This window comes from Panulirus ornatus, chromosome 43 (assembly GCF_036320965.1).
Source record: "Panulirus ornatus isolate Po-2019 chromosome 43, ASM3632096v1, whole genome shotgun sequence".
Classification (NCBI taxonomy): domain Eukaryota; kingdom Metazoa; phylum Arthropoda; class Malacostraca; order Decapoda; family Palinuridae; genus Panulirus; species Panulirus ornatus.
The window spans coordinates 33,095,540-33,109,794 of NC_092266.1; the positions used below are offsets into that span (position 1 = coordinate 33,095,540).

Sequence of the window (14,255 nt, forward strand, 5' to 3'; positions counted from 1 at the left end):
ATCTGTTGAAAGCTTTTGTTATTCACTACATAATGGCCTCCCTTAGAGACTTTTATTGTATATATTGCCATACTATAGACATTGAGTTTAAACTGTAAAATTCTTTGTTTGATGGTAGCACTTGCTTCAGCAGTACATGTTAAAACTGAAACTATACAGAGAAGATTAACATGGCCCCAATGTAAGGATGACATGAAATATTAAGAAATGTCCCATGATTTTAGCACTATAATGGATGTGTTTTTCATCTTTTCAGTTATCTTATGTTTCTTGTTAGCAGTACAGTAGTCTTTATATACTAAACATCCAGAATAAGTCATTTATATTTACTGTGTTTTGACTTTATGAATTCTTTGAAGCCATTAGGAAGGTTTATAACAAAATTCAAACTCTTCTGTGGTGGCTCACTTTTAGGTTGTACCTTTGCTTAATGGCCCACTGTCTTGGACCATTGCCTAACTTAATGGTCCTTGAACTGGACTGGTGCCTTTTCCATTAATTCTTTTATGATGGTTCTCACCTTGACCCATTCCATTACCTAGTGTTCCATCACCATGAGTGTTGGCCTTCCCAATGGTCTCTCTCTTGGACCTTTTCCTCTTGTTTTGGTTTGTACTCCAACTATTCCTTTGCTTAGTGGTTCACTAACTGGACCAGTGCCTTGCACAATGGCTCCTTTCATGGACTGTTTCCATTTCCAACACTTCATGTTTCATGCCATTCTGTAGGGTAGCAATCCATACTCTGAACTCTTAGTTTGCCAAATGAATCATTTCCCAAACCATTACCATCTTACAGTATGTATGGATTGACTGTTCCTTTGCCTAGTTCATGTTTTGTATTATTCCATAGTCAAGCAGTCCATGACCCAAATTGTTACCTTATGCAATGGTTCCTGTCTCAGTTTATTTCCCTCTGGTTCATATTCAGGACCTTTCCAGTGCCTAACAGTTAATGCTGTAGGCCATTTTCTAACCCAGCATTTCCCCTTAAGACCATTACCTTGCCATGTGGCTTGCATTCCTAACTTTTTTCATTCCCCTTTTGTATTGTATCCATTATTATATTGATGCTCAGATTTCCTTTTTTTGGGTGGGGGTGGGGGATTCAAGAAGTGTTCTAACTTTGCTTGTGTTTATTTTGAATTTCTACCTCCAGGTGTTTGTCTCTAGATCCATTGTTGGAGTCATCAGCATTACAGTCACTTTCCCACAGGTAGACTGGAGCACTTTAAAGGGGTTCATCATAAAGACAACTGACCCACTTAAGTGGTGTGTTACTAGTACTTTGAGCATCACAAGGGATTTTCTCTTTGCTCTTTCCAATAGTGAGGTTCGGCACTCCTGGATAGAGGAATTGGTTACTCCACCCAACCTCACATAGCTCACTGCTGTGCTAAGCTGAGTACTGAATTCAGGTAAACAGATATGCCCCTGATGAAACATTGAGGCTTCCAAGCTTCCAGCACCAGAGCTGTAGGAATATTATCATTATTCCCTCAGAATAAAAAAAGTCCCACAGTGCCTCAACTTAACCATCTTTGAGCAACTCCCCTTTCCTTCCCATTATGCTTCCACCCAGAATTTAGATATGTGTGAGTGAAAAGCCATAACTTATCAAACATCCATCATAACAGACCTTATGTCAATATTTAAGTTATCATGTAGGAGTTTTATAACACATCCCTCCCTAAACTATCTAGGCCCCTGTATGATCTCTCCAACTTATCTAGCTCTCACTTTACTCCAGAACTGTTTTTATGCCCGAGACAGTAAATTGACAAATGGTAGAATGGGACTCTAACTGTCATTAGGATTTTTTCACCACATGCAGAGCTTCATGGAAGGACTCTGGCCTCTTCAAGAGAGATCCATTCTCATGCCATCTTGTGAAGTTGAGATTTTCATCACTTTGGATTGAAAGGAGTGTTCTAGGTAGTTCAATGAAACAAACCACCTAAAAGGACTTGAATGGAAATGTTAAGCTTTCATCCCCGATAAAGCTTTCAATGAAGGCAATTCACTCTCAAACTTTCTGTGCATGAAGCATCAGAAATTACAAGGTCGGAAGGCCATTTTGCTTAAAAAAGAAATGGTTCAATTTTCATGTGCACAAATTCTTTCACTCCCTTCTTCCACAAGAATTTTGCTGTGATGAACCATAATTATCTACATGCAAGCTCAAACCTTATCAACATGTCTCAGCATCTTTCAGAAATTTACTTATTGCAAGGTATCCCTTTTTAAAAGGAGAACACAGAGAAGCTCTATCTTAGTGTCTGTCCAATCTCTTTGCCTTAGCATCCAATCCATTTTTAGAGAGTTGATACATGTTTCTGGAGCAGTTTTCAAGCTTGACTAACCCAGGATGGCGAAACTGTCAACTCCAGATTGCCTGGATCAGGTTCTCTCTGCCCACATGATAAATTCAGCCTGCTAGTTTCAGAATCAACTGCTATACTCAAATTATGAAGTTCCTATTCTGAGCAACTGGGACTGGACCTGTAACTCAGATGAAAATGCGGTGCTGAAACCACTTGATCTCAGATCTAAGCCATTCCATGGTTGATTTCTCCCCTTTCTACACTCTCTCGTTTTTGTTAAGAGGCATTAGACAAAACTTAGGAAAAAATGATCTCTTTTCTGGTAATTATTTCCAGGGGTGATTAGAAACTACAATATTCAACTTCCTCATCTCTTGAGCATCTGAGGTAGTTGACCCAGTTTCTCTTCCATCTGAACATCAAAGAGAGGGTCCTTTCTGTCAGTTTTTCATGAAACAGTACACAATCAAGGAAAATAGAGCTCTTTCCTATAGAAATTTTAGAGGCAGATTGAATATTTGGAAAATCATCTACCCAAATAGCTGTTTACTGTGCAGGGCAGACTTTTTTCTGGCAAGCTTGATGAGAAAATTTCAGAGTATGGAAGGTATACTAGAGGGACAGCATGGTCCTGAGCAATTCCTCTTCATCTTTTTCATATTCAATTGAGTCACCCAGAAAGTAGATTTATTGACAGTCACATTAGTGACTTGATGTGGGGAAGAGTCATCAGACCGGAGAAACCGCTAGTGTATTTCAATATCTTAGTTTTTAAGAAAATTCTTTACTTTTCATCTAACAAATTATCGTTATGAAATCATCCCTTCAGGATATTCCTGGACAGAATTATAGACTCAAAAATGGCATACTGGCATCTCCCTGTCTGCATAAGGCTTCGAAGATTTGGCAGTTTCCTGCAGCACCTTTCAGCCAACAGCTGTATATCAAAGGGTTTCACTAGTTAAAACCATCATTTTTCCTTTCACTCTTTCAGGAATAAGAGGATCCTTGAGTAATTGGACTACATTTTAACCAAGCTTTCATCAGAGGATGAATGCAAAGCTTATTGAGAAATTGCTCTCTTTTTGCACCAGACATAGAGTGTTCTAGTGAACCAAGCAAAATCATGCCTCAGTCCATCACATGTGAGGTGGTTTGATCGAGTAAGTAACGTAAGGGTAAGAGAGATGTGTGGAAATAAAAAGAGCATGGTTGAGAGAGCAGAAGAGGGTGTTTTGAAATGGTTTGGGCACATGGAGAGAATGAGTGAGGAGAGATTGACCTAGAGGATATATGTGTCGGAGGTGGAGGGAACGAGGAGAAGTGGGAGACCAAATTAGAGGTGGAAAGATGGAGTGAAAAAGATTTTGTGTGATCGGGGCCTGAACATGCAGGAGGGTGAAAGGAGGGCAAGGAATAGAGTGAATTGGAGTCATGTGGTATACAGGGGTTGACTGTATTGTTGACTGGTTGGTAAGGTTATTTAATGTATGTATGACTCATGGTGAGGTGCCTGAGGATTGGCGAAATGCGTGCATAGTGTCATTGTACAAAGGCAAAGGGGATAAGAGTGAGTGCTCCAATTACAGAGGTATAAGTTTGTTGAATGTGTTTGATGATAGAGTGGCAGATATAGGGTGTTATGGTCGAGGTGGTGTGCAAAGTGAGAGGGTTAGGGAAAATGATTTGGTAAACAGAGAAGAGGTAGTAAAAGCTTTGTGGAAGATGAAAGCCGGCAAGGCAGCAGGTTTGGATGGTATTGCAGTGGAATTTTTTAAGAAAGGGGGTGACTGTATTGTTGACTGGTTGGTAAGGTTATTTAATGTATGTATGACTCATGGTGAGGTGCCTGAGGATTGGCGAAATGCGTGCATAGTGTCATTGTACAAAGGCAAAGGGGATAAGAGTGAGTGCTCCAATTACAGAGGTATAAGTTTGTTGAATGTGTTTGATGATAGAGTGGCAGATATAGGGTGTTATGGTCGAGGTGGTGTGCAAAGTGAGAGGGTTAGGGAAAATGATTTGGTAAACAGAGAAGAGGTAGTAAAAGCTTTGTGGAAGATGAAAGCCGGCAAGGCAGCAGGTTTGGATGGTATTGCAGTGGAATTTTTTAAGAAAGGGGGTGACTGTATTGTTGACTGGTTGGTAAGGTTATTTAATGTATGTATGACTCATGGTGAGGTGCCTGAGGATTGGCGAAATGCGTGCATAGTGTCATTGTACAAAGGCAAAGGGGATAAGAGTGAGTGCTCCAATTACAGAGGTATAAGTTTGTTGAATGTGTTTGATGATAGAGTGGCAGATATAGGGTGTTATGGTCGAGGTGGTGTGCAAAGTGAGAGGGTTAGGGAAAATGATTTGGTAAACAGAGAAGAGGTAGTAAAAGCTTTGTGGAAGATGAAAGCCGGCAAGGCAGCAGGTTTGGATGGTATTGCAGTGGAATTTTTTAAGAAAGGGGGTGACTGTATTGTTGACTGGTTGGTAAGGTTATTTAATGTATGTATGACTCATGGTGAGGTGCCTGAGGATTGGCGAAATGCGTGCATAGTGTCATTGTACAAAGGCAAAGGGGATAAGAGTGAGTGCTCCAATTACAGAGGTATAAGTTTGTTGAATGTGTTTGATGATAGAGTGGCAGATATAGGGTGTTATGGTCGAGGTGGTGTGCAAAGTGAGAGGGTTAGGGAAAATGATTTGGTAAACAGAGAAGAGGTAGTAAAAGCTTTGTGGAAGATGAAAGCCGGCAAGGCAGCAGGTTTGGATGGTATTGCAGTGGAATTTTTTAAGAAAGGGGGTGACTGTATTGTTGACTGGTTGGTAAGGTTATTTAATGTATGTATGACTCATGGTGAGGTGCCTGAGGATTGGCGAAATGCGTGCATAGTGTCATTGTACAAAGGCAAAGGGGATAAGAGTGAGTGCTCCAATTACAGAGGTATAAGTTTGTTGAATGTGTTTGATGATAGAGTGGCAGATATAGGGTGTTATGGTCGAGGTGGTGTGCAAAGTGAGAGGGTTAGGGAAAATGATTTGGTAAACAGAGAAGAGGTAGTAAAAGCTTTGTGGAAGATGAAAGCCGGCAAGGCAGCAGGTTTGGATGGTATTGCAGTGGAATTTTTTAAGAAAGGGGGTGACTGTATTGTTGACTGGTTGGTAAGGTTATTTAATGTATGTATGACTCATGGTGAGGTGCCTGAGGATTGGCGAAATGCGTGCATAGTGTCATTGTACAAAGGCAAAGGGGATAAGAGTGAGTGCTCCAATTACAGAGGTATAAGTTTGTTGAATGTGTTTGATGATAGAGTGGCAGATATAGGGTGTTATGGTCGAGGTGGTGTGCAAAGTGAGAGGGTTAGGGAAAATGATTTGGTAAACAGAGAAGAGGTAGTAAAAGCTTTGTGGAAGATGAAAGCCGGCAAGGCAGCAGGTTTGGATGGTATTGCAGTGGAATTTTTTAAGAAAGGGGGTGACTGTATTGTTGACTGGTTGGTAAGGTTATTTAATGTATGTATGACTCATGGTGAGGTGCCTGAGGATTGGCGAAATGCGTGCATAGTGTCATTGTACAAAGGCAAAGGGGATAAGAGTGAGTGCTCCAATTACAGAGGTATAAGTTTGTTGAATGTGTTTGATGATAGAGTGGCAGATATAGGGTGTTATGGTCGAGGTGGTGTGCAAAGTGAGAGGGTTAGGGAAAATGATTTGGTAAACAGAGAAGAGGTAGTAAAAGCTTTGTGGAAGATGAAAGCCGGCAAGGCAGCAGGTTTGGATGGTATTGCAGTGGAATTTTTTAAGAAAGGGGGTGACTGTATTGTTGACTGGTTGGTAAGGTTATTTAATGTATGTATGACTCATGGTGAGGTGCCTGAGGATTGGCGAAATGCGTGCATAGTGTCATTGTACAAAGGCAAAGGGGATAAGAGTGAGTGCTCCAATTACAGAGGTATAAGTTTGTTGAATGTGTTTGATGATAGAGTGGCAGATATAGGGTGTTATGGTCGAGGTGGTGTGCAAAGTGAGAGGGTTAGGGAAAATGATTTGGTAAACAGAGAAGAGGTAGTAAAAGCTTTGTGGAAGATGAAAGCCGGCAAGGCAGCAGGTTTGGATGGTATTGCAGTGGAATTTTTTAAGAAAGGGGGTGACTGTATTGTTGACTGGTTGGTAAGGTTATTTAATGTATGTATGACTCATGGTGAGGTGCCTGAGGATTGGCGAAATGCGTGCATAGTGTCATTGTACAAAGGCAAAGGGGATAAGAGTGAGTGCTCCAATTACAGAGGTATAAGTTTGTTGAATGTGTTTGATGATAGAGTGGCAGATATAGGGTGTTATGGTCGAGGTGGTGTGCAAAGTGAGAGGGTTAGGGAAAATGATTTGGTAAACAGAGAAGAGGTAGTAAAAGCTTTGTGGAAGATGAAAGCCGGCAAGGCAGCAGGTTTGGATGGTATTGCAGTGGAATTTTTTAAGAAAGGGGGTGACTGTATTGTTGACTGGTTGGTAAGGTTATTTAATGTATGTATGACTCATGGTGAGGTGCCTGAGGATTGGCGAAATGCGTGCATAGTGTCATTGTACAAAGGCAAAGGGGATAAGAGTGAGTGCTCCAATTACAGAGGTATAAGTTTGTTGAATGTATGAAGAATGTATGTGAGAAATACTTAGAAAAGCAAATGGATTTGTATGTAGCATTTATGGATCTGGAAATGAGATGTTTGAGGACACTGTGTGGTGTGAGGTGGTTTGATCGAGTAAGTAACGTAAGGGTAAGAGAGATGTGTGGAAATAAAAAGAGCATGGTTGAGAGAGCAGAAGAGGGTGTTTTGAAATGGTTTGGGCACATGGAGAGAATGAGTGAGGAAAGATTGACCAAGAGGATATATGTGTCGGAGGTGGAGGGAACGAGGAGAAGTGGGAGACCAAATTAGAGGTGGAAAGATGGAGTGAAAAAGATTTTGTGTGATCGGGGCCTGAACATGCAGGAGGGTGAAAGGAGGGCAAGGAATAGAGTGAATTGGATCGATGTGGTATACCGGGGTTGACATGCTGTCAATGGATTGAATCAGGGCATGTGAAGCGTCTGGGGTAAACCATGGAAAGCTGTGTAGGTATGTATATTTGCGTGTGTGGACGTATGTATATACATGTGTATGGGGGTGGGTTGGGCCATTTCTTTCGTCTGTTTCCTTGCGCTACCTTGCAAACGCGGGAGACAGCGACAAAGAAAAAAAAAAAAAAGTCACTGTCTCCCACATTAGCGAGGTAGTGCAAGGAAACAGATAAAAGAAGGGCTCAACCCACCCACATACACATGTATATACATACACGTCCACACACACATATATACATATCTATACATTTCAATGTATGCATATATATATATACATTTTTTATATATTTTTTTTATTTTGCTTTGTCGCTGTCTCCCGCGTTTGCGAGGTACCACAAGGAAACAGATGATAGAAATGGCCCAACCCACCCCCATACACATGTATATACACACCCGTCCACACACGCAAATATACATACCCATACATCTCAATGTACCATATATATACACACACACAGACACATACATATATACACATGCACACAGTTCACACTGTCTGCCTTTATTCATTCCCATCGCCACCTCGCCACACATAGAATAACATCCCCCTCCCCCCTCATGTGTGCGAGGTAGCGCTAGGAAAAGACAACAAAGGCCCCATTCGTTCCCACTCAGTCTCTAGCTGTCATGCAATAATGCCCGAAAACCACAGCTCCCTTTCCACATCCAGGCCCCACAGAACTTTCCAAGGTTTACCCCGGACGCTTCACATGCCCTGATTCAGTCCATTGACAGCACGTCGACCCCGGTATACCACGTCGATCCAATTCACTCTATTCCTTGCCCGCCTTTCACCCTCCTGCATGTTCAGGCCCCAATCACTCAAAATCTGTTTCACTCCATCTTTCCACCTCCAATTTGGTCTCCCACTTCTCCTCATTCCCTCCACCTCCGACACATATATCCTCTTGGTCAATCTTTCCTCACTCATTCTCTCCGTGTGCCCAAACCATTTCAAAACACCCTCTTCTGCTCTCTCAACCATGCTCTTTTTATTTCCACACATCTCTCTTACCCTTACATTACTTACTCGATCAAACTACCTCACACCACATATTGTCCTCAAACATCTCATTTCCAGCACATCCACCCTCCTGCACACAACTCTATCCATAGCCCACGCCTCGCAACCACACAACATTGTTGGAACTACTGTTCCTTCAAACATAGCCATTTTTGCTTTTGGGGATATCCCTGGGGATAGGGGAGAAAGAATACTTCCCACGCATTCCTCATGTGTTGTAGAAAGCGACTAGAGGGGACGGGTGCGGGGGGGCCAGAAATCCTCCCCTCCTTGTATTTTAACTTTCTAAAATGGGAAACAGAAGAAGGAGTCATGCGGGGAGTGCTCATCCTCCTCGTAGGCTCAGATTGGGGTGTCTAAATGTGTGTGGATGTAACCTGGATGTTTTGGCTCTGAGTGAAACGAAGCTTAAGGGTAAAGGGGAAGAGTGGTTTGGGAATGTCTTGGGAGTAAAGTCAGGGGTTAGTGAGAGGACTAGAGCAAGGGAAGGAGTAGCACTACTCCTGGAACAGGAGTTGTGGGAGTATGTGATAGAATGTAAGAAAGTAAATTCTAGATTGATATGGGTAAAACTGAAAGTTGATGGAGAGAGATGGGTGATTATTGGCGCATATGCACCTGGGCATGAGAAGAAAGATCATGAGAGGCAAGTGTTTTGGGAGCAGCTGAATGAGTGTGTTAGTGGTTTTGATGCACAAGACCGGGTTATAGAGATGGGTGATTTGAATGCAAAGGTGAGTAATGTGGCAGTTGAGGGAATAATTGGTATACATGGGGTGTTCAGTGTTTTAAATGGAAATGGTGAAGAGCTTGTAGATTTATGTGCTGAAAAAGGACTGGTGATTGGGAATACCTGGTTTAAAAAGAGAGATATACATAAGTATACGTATGTAAGTAGGAGAGATGGCCAGAGAGCGTTATTGGATTACGTGTTAATTGACAGGTGTGCGAAAGAGAGACTTTTGGATGTTAGTGTGCTGAGAGGTGCAACTGGAGGGATGTCTGATCATTATCTTGTGGAGGCGAAGGTGAAGATTTGTATGGCTTTTCAGAAAAGAAGAGAGAATGTTGGAGTGAAGAGGGTGGTGAAAGTAAGTGAGCTTGGGAAGGAGACTTGTGTGAGGAAGTACCAGGAGAGACTGAGTACAGAATGGAAAAAGGTGAGAACTAAGGAGGTAAAGGGAGTAGGAGAGGAATGGGATGTATTTAGGGAAGCAGTGATGGCTTGCGCAAAAGATGCTTGTGGCATGAGAAGCATGGGAGGTGGGTTGATTAGAAAAGGTAGTGAGTGGTGGGATGAAGAAGTAAGATTATTAGTGAAAGAGAAGAGAGAGGCATTTGGACGATTTTTGCAGGGAAAAAATGCAAATGAGTGGGAGATGTATAAAAGAAAGAGGCAGGAGGTCAAGAGAAAGGTGCAAGAGGTGATAAAGAGGGCAACTGAGAGTTGGGGTGAGAGAGTATCATTAAATTTTAGGGAGAATAAAAAGATGTTTTGGAAGGAGGTAAATAAAGTGCGTAAGACAAGGGAGCAAATGGGAACTTCAGTGAAGGGCGCAAATGGGGAGGTGATGACAAGTAGTGGTGATGTGAGGAGATGGAGTGAGTATTTTGAAGGTTTGTTGAATGTGTTTGATGATAGAGTGGCAGATATAGGGTGTTATGGTCGAGGTGGTGTGCAAAGTGAGAGGGTTAGGGAAAATGATTTGGTAAACAGAGAAGAGGTAGTAAAAGCTTTGTGGAAGATGAAAGCCGGCAAGGCAGCAGGTTTGGATGGTATTGCAGTGGAATTTTTTAAGAAAGGGGGTGACTGTATTGTTGACTGGTTGGTAAGGTTATTTAATGTATGTATGACTCATGGTGAGGTGCCTGAGGATTGGCGAAATGCGTGCATAGTGTCATTGTACAAAGGCAAAGGGGATAAGAGTGAGTGCTCCAATTACAGAGGTATAAGTTTGTTGAATGTATGAAGAATGTATGTGAGAAATACTTAGAAAAGCAAATGGATTTGTATGTAGCATTTATGGATCTGGAGAAGGCATATGATAGAGTTGATAGAGATGCTCTGTGGAAGGTATTAAGAATATATGGTGTGGGAGGCAAGTTGTTAGAAGCAGTGAAAAGTTTTTATCGAGGATGTAAGGCATGTGTACGTGTAGGAAGAGAGGAAAGTGATTGGTTCTCAGTGAATGTAGGTTTGCGGCAGGGGTGTGTGATGTCTCCATGGTTGTTTAATTTGTTTATGGATGGGGTTGTAAGGGAGGTAAATGCAAGAGTCCTGGAAAGAGGGGCAAGTATGAAGTCTGTTGGGGATGAGAGAGCTTGGGAAGTGAGTCAGTTGTTGTTCGCTGATGATACAGCGCTGGTGGCTGATTCATGTGAGAAACTGCAGAAGCTGGTGACTGAGTTTGGTAAAGTGTGTGGAAGAAGAAAGTTGAGAGTAAATGTGAATAAGAGCAAGGTTATTAGGTACAGTAGGGGTGAGGGTCAAGTCAATTGGGAGGTGAGTTTGAATGGAGAAAAACTGGAGGAAGTGAAGTGTTTTAGATATCTGGGAGTGGATCTGTCAGCGGATGGAACCATGGAAGCGGAAGTGGATCATAGGGTGGGGGAGGGGGCGAAAATTTTGGGAGCCTTGAAAAATGTGTGGAAGTCGAGAACATTATCTCGGAAAGCAAAAATGGGTATGTTTGAGGGAATAGTGGTTCCAACAATGTTGTATGGTTGCGAGGCGTGGGCTATGGATAGAGATGTGCGCAGGAGGATGGATGTGCTGGAAATGAGATGTTTGAGGACAATGTGTGGTGTGAGGTGGTTTGATCGAGTAAGTAACGTAAGGGTAAGAGAGATGTGTGAAAATAAAAAGAGCGTGGTTGAGAGAGCAGAAGAGGGTGTTTTGAAATGGTTTGGGCACATGGAGAGAATGAGTGAGGAGAGATTGACCTAGAGGATATATGTGTCGGAGGTGGAGGGAACGAGGAGAAGAGGGAGACCAAATTGGAGGTGGAAAGATGGAGTGAAAAAGATTTTGTGTGATCGGGGCCTGAACATGCAGGAGGGTGAAAGGAGGGCAAGAAATAGAGTGAATTGGAGTCATGTGGTATACAGGGGTTGACGTGCTGTCAGTGGATTGAAGCAAGGCATGTGAAGCGTCTGGGGTAAACCATGGAAAGCTGTGTAGGTATGTATATTTGCGTGTGTGGACGTGTGTATGTACATGTGTATGGGGGGGGGGGTTGGGCCATTTCTTTCGTCTGTTTCCTTGCGCTACCTCGCAAACGCGGGAGACAGCGACAAAGTATAAAAAAAAAAAAAAAAAAAAAAAGTTTGTTGAGTATTCCTGGTAAATTATATGGGTGAAGGCATGTACAGAGCATCAGATTGGGGAAGAGCAGTGTGGTTTCAGAAGTGGTGGAGGATGTGTGTATCAGGTGTTTGCTTTGAAGAATGTATGTGAGAAATACTTAGAAAAGCAAATGGATTTGTATGTAGCATTTATGGATCTGGAGAAGGCATATGATAGAGTTGATAGAGATGCTCTGTGGAAGGTACTAAGAATATATGGTATGGGAGGCAAGTTGTTAGAAGCAGTGAAAAGTTTTTATCAAGGATGTAAGGCATGTGCATGTGTAGGAAGAGAGGAAAGTGGTTGGTTCTCAGTGAATGTAGGTTTGCGGCAGGAGTGTGTGATGTCTCCATGGTTGTTTAATTTGTTTATGGATGGGGTTGTTAGGGAGGTAAATGCAAGAGTTTTGGAAAGGGGGGCAAGTATGAAGTCTGTTGGGGATAAGAGAGAGCTTGGGAAGTGAGTCAGTTATTGTTCGCTGATGATACAGCGCTGGTGGCTGATTCATGTGAGAAACTGCAGAAACTGGTGACTGAGTTTGGTAAAGTGTGTGAAAGAAGAAAGTTAAGAGTAAATGTAAATAAGAGCAAGGTTATTAGGTACAGTAGGGTTGAGGGTCAAGTCAATTGGGAGGTAAGTTTGAATGGAGAAAAACTGGAGGAAGTAAAGTGTTTTAGATATCTAGGAGTGGATCTGGCAGCGGATGGAACCATGGAAGCGGAAGTGAATGATAGGGTGGGGGAGGGGGCGAAAATCCTGGGAGCCTTGAAGAATGTGTGGAAGTCGAGAACATTATCTCCGAAATATATATACATACACAGACATATACATATATACAAATATACATAATTCATACTTGCTGCCTTTATTCATTTCCGTTGCCACCCCGCTACACATATAATGACAACCCCCTCCCCCCACACACATGCGAGGTAGCGCTAGGAAAAGACATCAAAGGCCACATTCGTTCACACTCAGTCTCTAGCTGTCATGCATAATGCACCGAAATGAATTGTATTGGCATTATTATTCCTGAAATGGCAGCACTTTTCTCAGGGAATGAGCATCTTAGTTATGAATATAAGTACAGTAGCCTCATGCATATCTGACTAGGGAACATGCCAGTCTCTACCTTTGGATACATCAGAAAAGATGCTTTGTTTAGCATGTAACTTTGGTGCATACCAAGGACCATCAGCACGTTTACAACAGGTTAACAAAAATCCTGTCATCTTTTGAAATGCGCAATCTTCAGGTGGATCCTTTCCAGGGTAATACTAAAGTTTATCAATATATTCATGTCTTTTTTTAGTGTATCATGTCTCCAGTGAAATAATAACAAGGCCATGGTACAGATGCTTTCTTTGTCAGTTATGACCTGGGGAGTGATATCAACCTTTTCCCTTCAGTGAACTTCTGTTCTTAAGTTTTTGAAGACTGGATCTCTTTAAGGGTCCAGTGATCACAGTAGCACCATTGTAGAGGACATGCCCTTGTTTCCCCTCTTCTTTGCTATTGCTCAAATCCAGCTCTGATTCTTTTGTTCATATTCTCAGGTCTAGTGGCCATAACAAGTCTTAAGTGCTTAGTCTTGGGCATGACATAGATGGATTTTATCTTGCTGTACCAATGCTGTTATGAGAACCTCATTGTAAATGACCTGATTCATTATATCAGATTCTACACACCCCACCTATATCACTTAGTGTGAAATGTCTTCTTTGTATTGATAAAGACATACCCCAAAAACGCCATCTCAGAGAGCATGTAGCTCCATTTCCTTGCTTTTCTCTTTTGTAACCAGAGTAGGACATCTAGTAACTAGCCTTATATAAATCTGCTCTTGAGCAACTCCGTTCAGCTGCATGTGGAATTAGCTATAGTCCTTGCACAGTCAAACTATTGTGTTCCTTTTTCCTCCAATTTTGTAACCCATTTTGTCCATGAGAGAGTTTCTAGATCTTCTGTAATCCAGTATCATCATATCTATCCCTCCTACAAATCCACAAGTTCTTCTATTGCATTGCCTTAGCCTCACATTGTAAGGTGAGTGAGACTTGCACCATGTCTCATCATAAGAACTTCTTTTTCTATCAAAATTAGGATTGCATGAGGATTTGCTCCAGATTTCCTGTGAAAAATGAAATAGCCAGATTTTCAAACAGTATAATTACCTCCATCAGGGAGAAGGGAATTTTCATTTCGCTGTTTCTCCAAATAGGAACCTTGAAAGCATGTATGGACTCCACATTCATTTACTTTTGACAGATCATCTTTCTATCTCTGTTACCACCAAACTTTCTGTGTTAGTGAGGAACACTGTTATGTTTGAAGTTGCAAGCTATTTTCATTATTCATGCCTACAGTGTTAGAAAGGTGACTTCCACTCTAGTCTTCCTAAGGAATTTGGAGAATACTGGTCGTGCAAGGCTGTTGATCTCTGCTAGCACTTGAA

The 14,255-nt window shown here is 41.9% G+C and overlaps 1 protein-coding gene and 1 non-coding gene across 13 annotated transcripts in view; both read left to right on the forward strand.

The window, feature by feature from the left end:
- The window catches only part of LOC139762542 (intersectin-1-like), a 382,245-nt gene that overhangs the window by 277,835 nt on the left and 90,155 nt on the right, over positions 1–14,255 (forward strand). The window lies entirely within an intron of this gene.
- On the forward strand, positions 120–222 carry LOC139762590 (U6 spliceosomal RNA). The gene has a single exon (XR_011715751.1). It is a non-coding gene; the product is annotated as a U6 spliceosomal RNA (small nuclear RNA).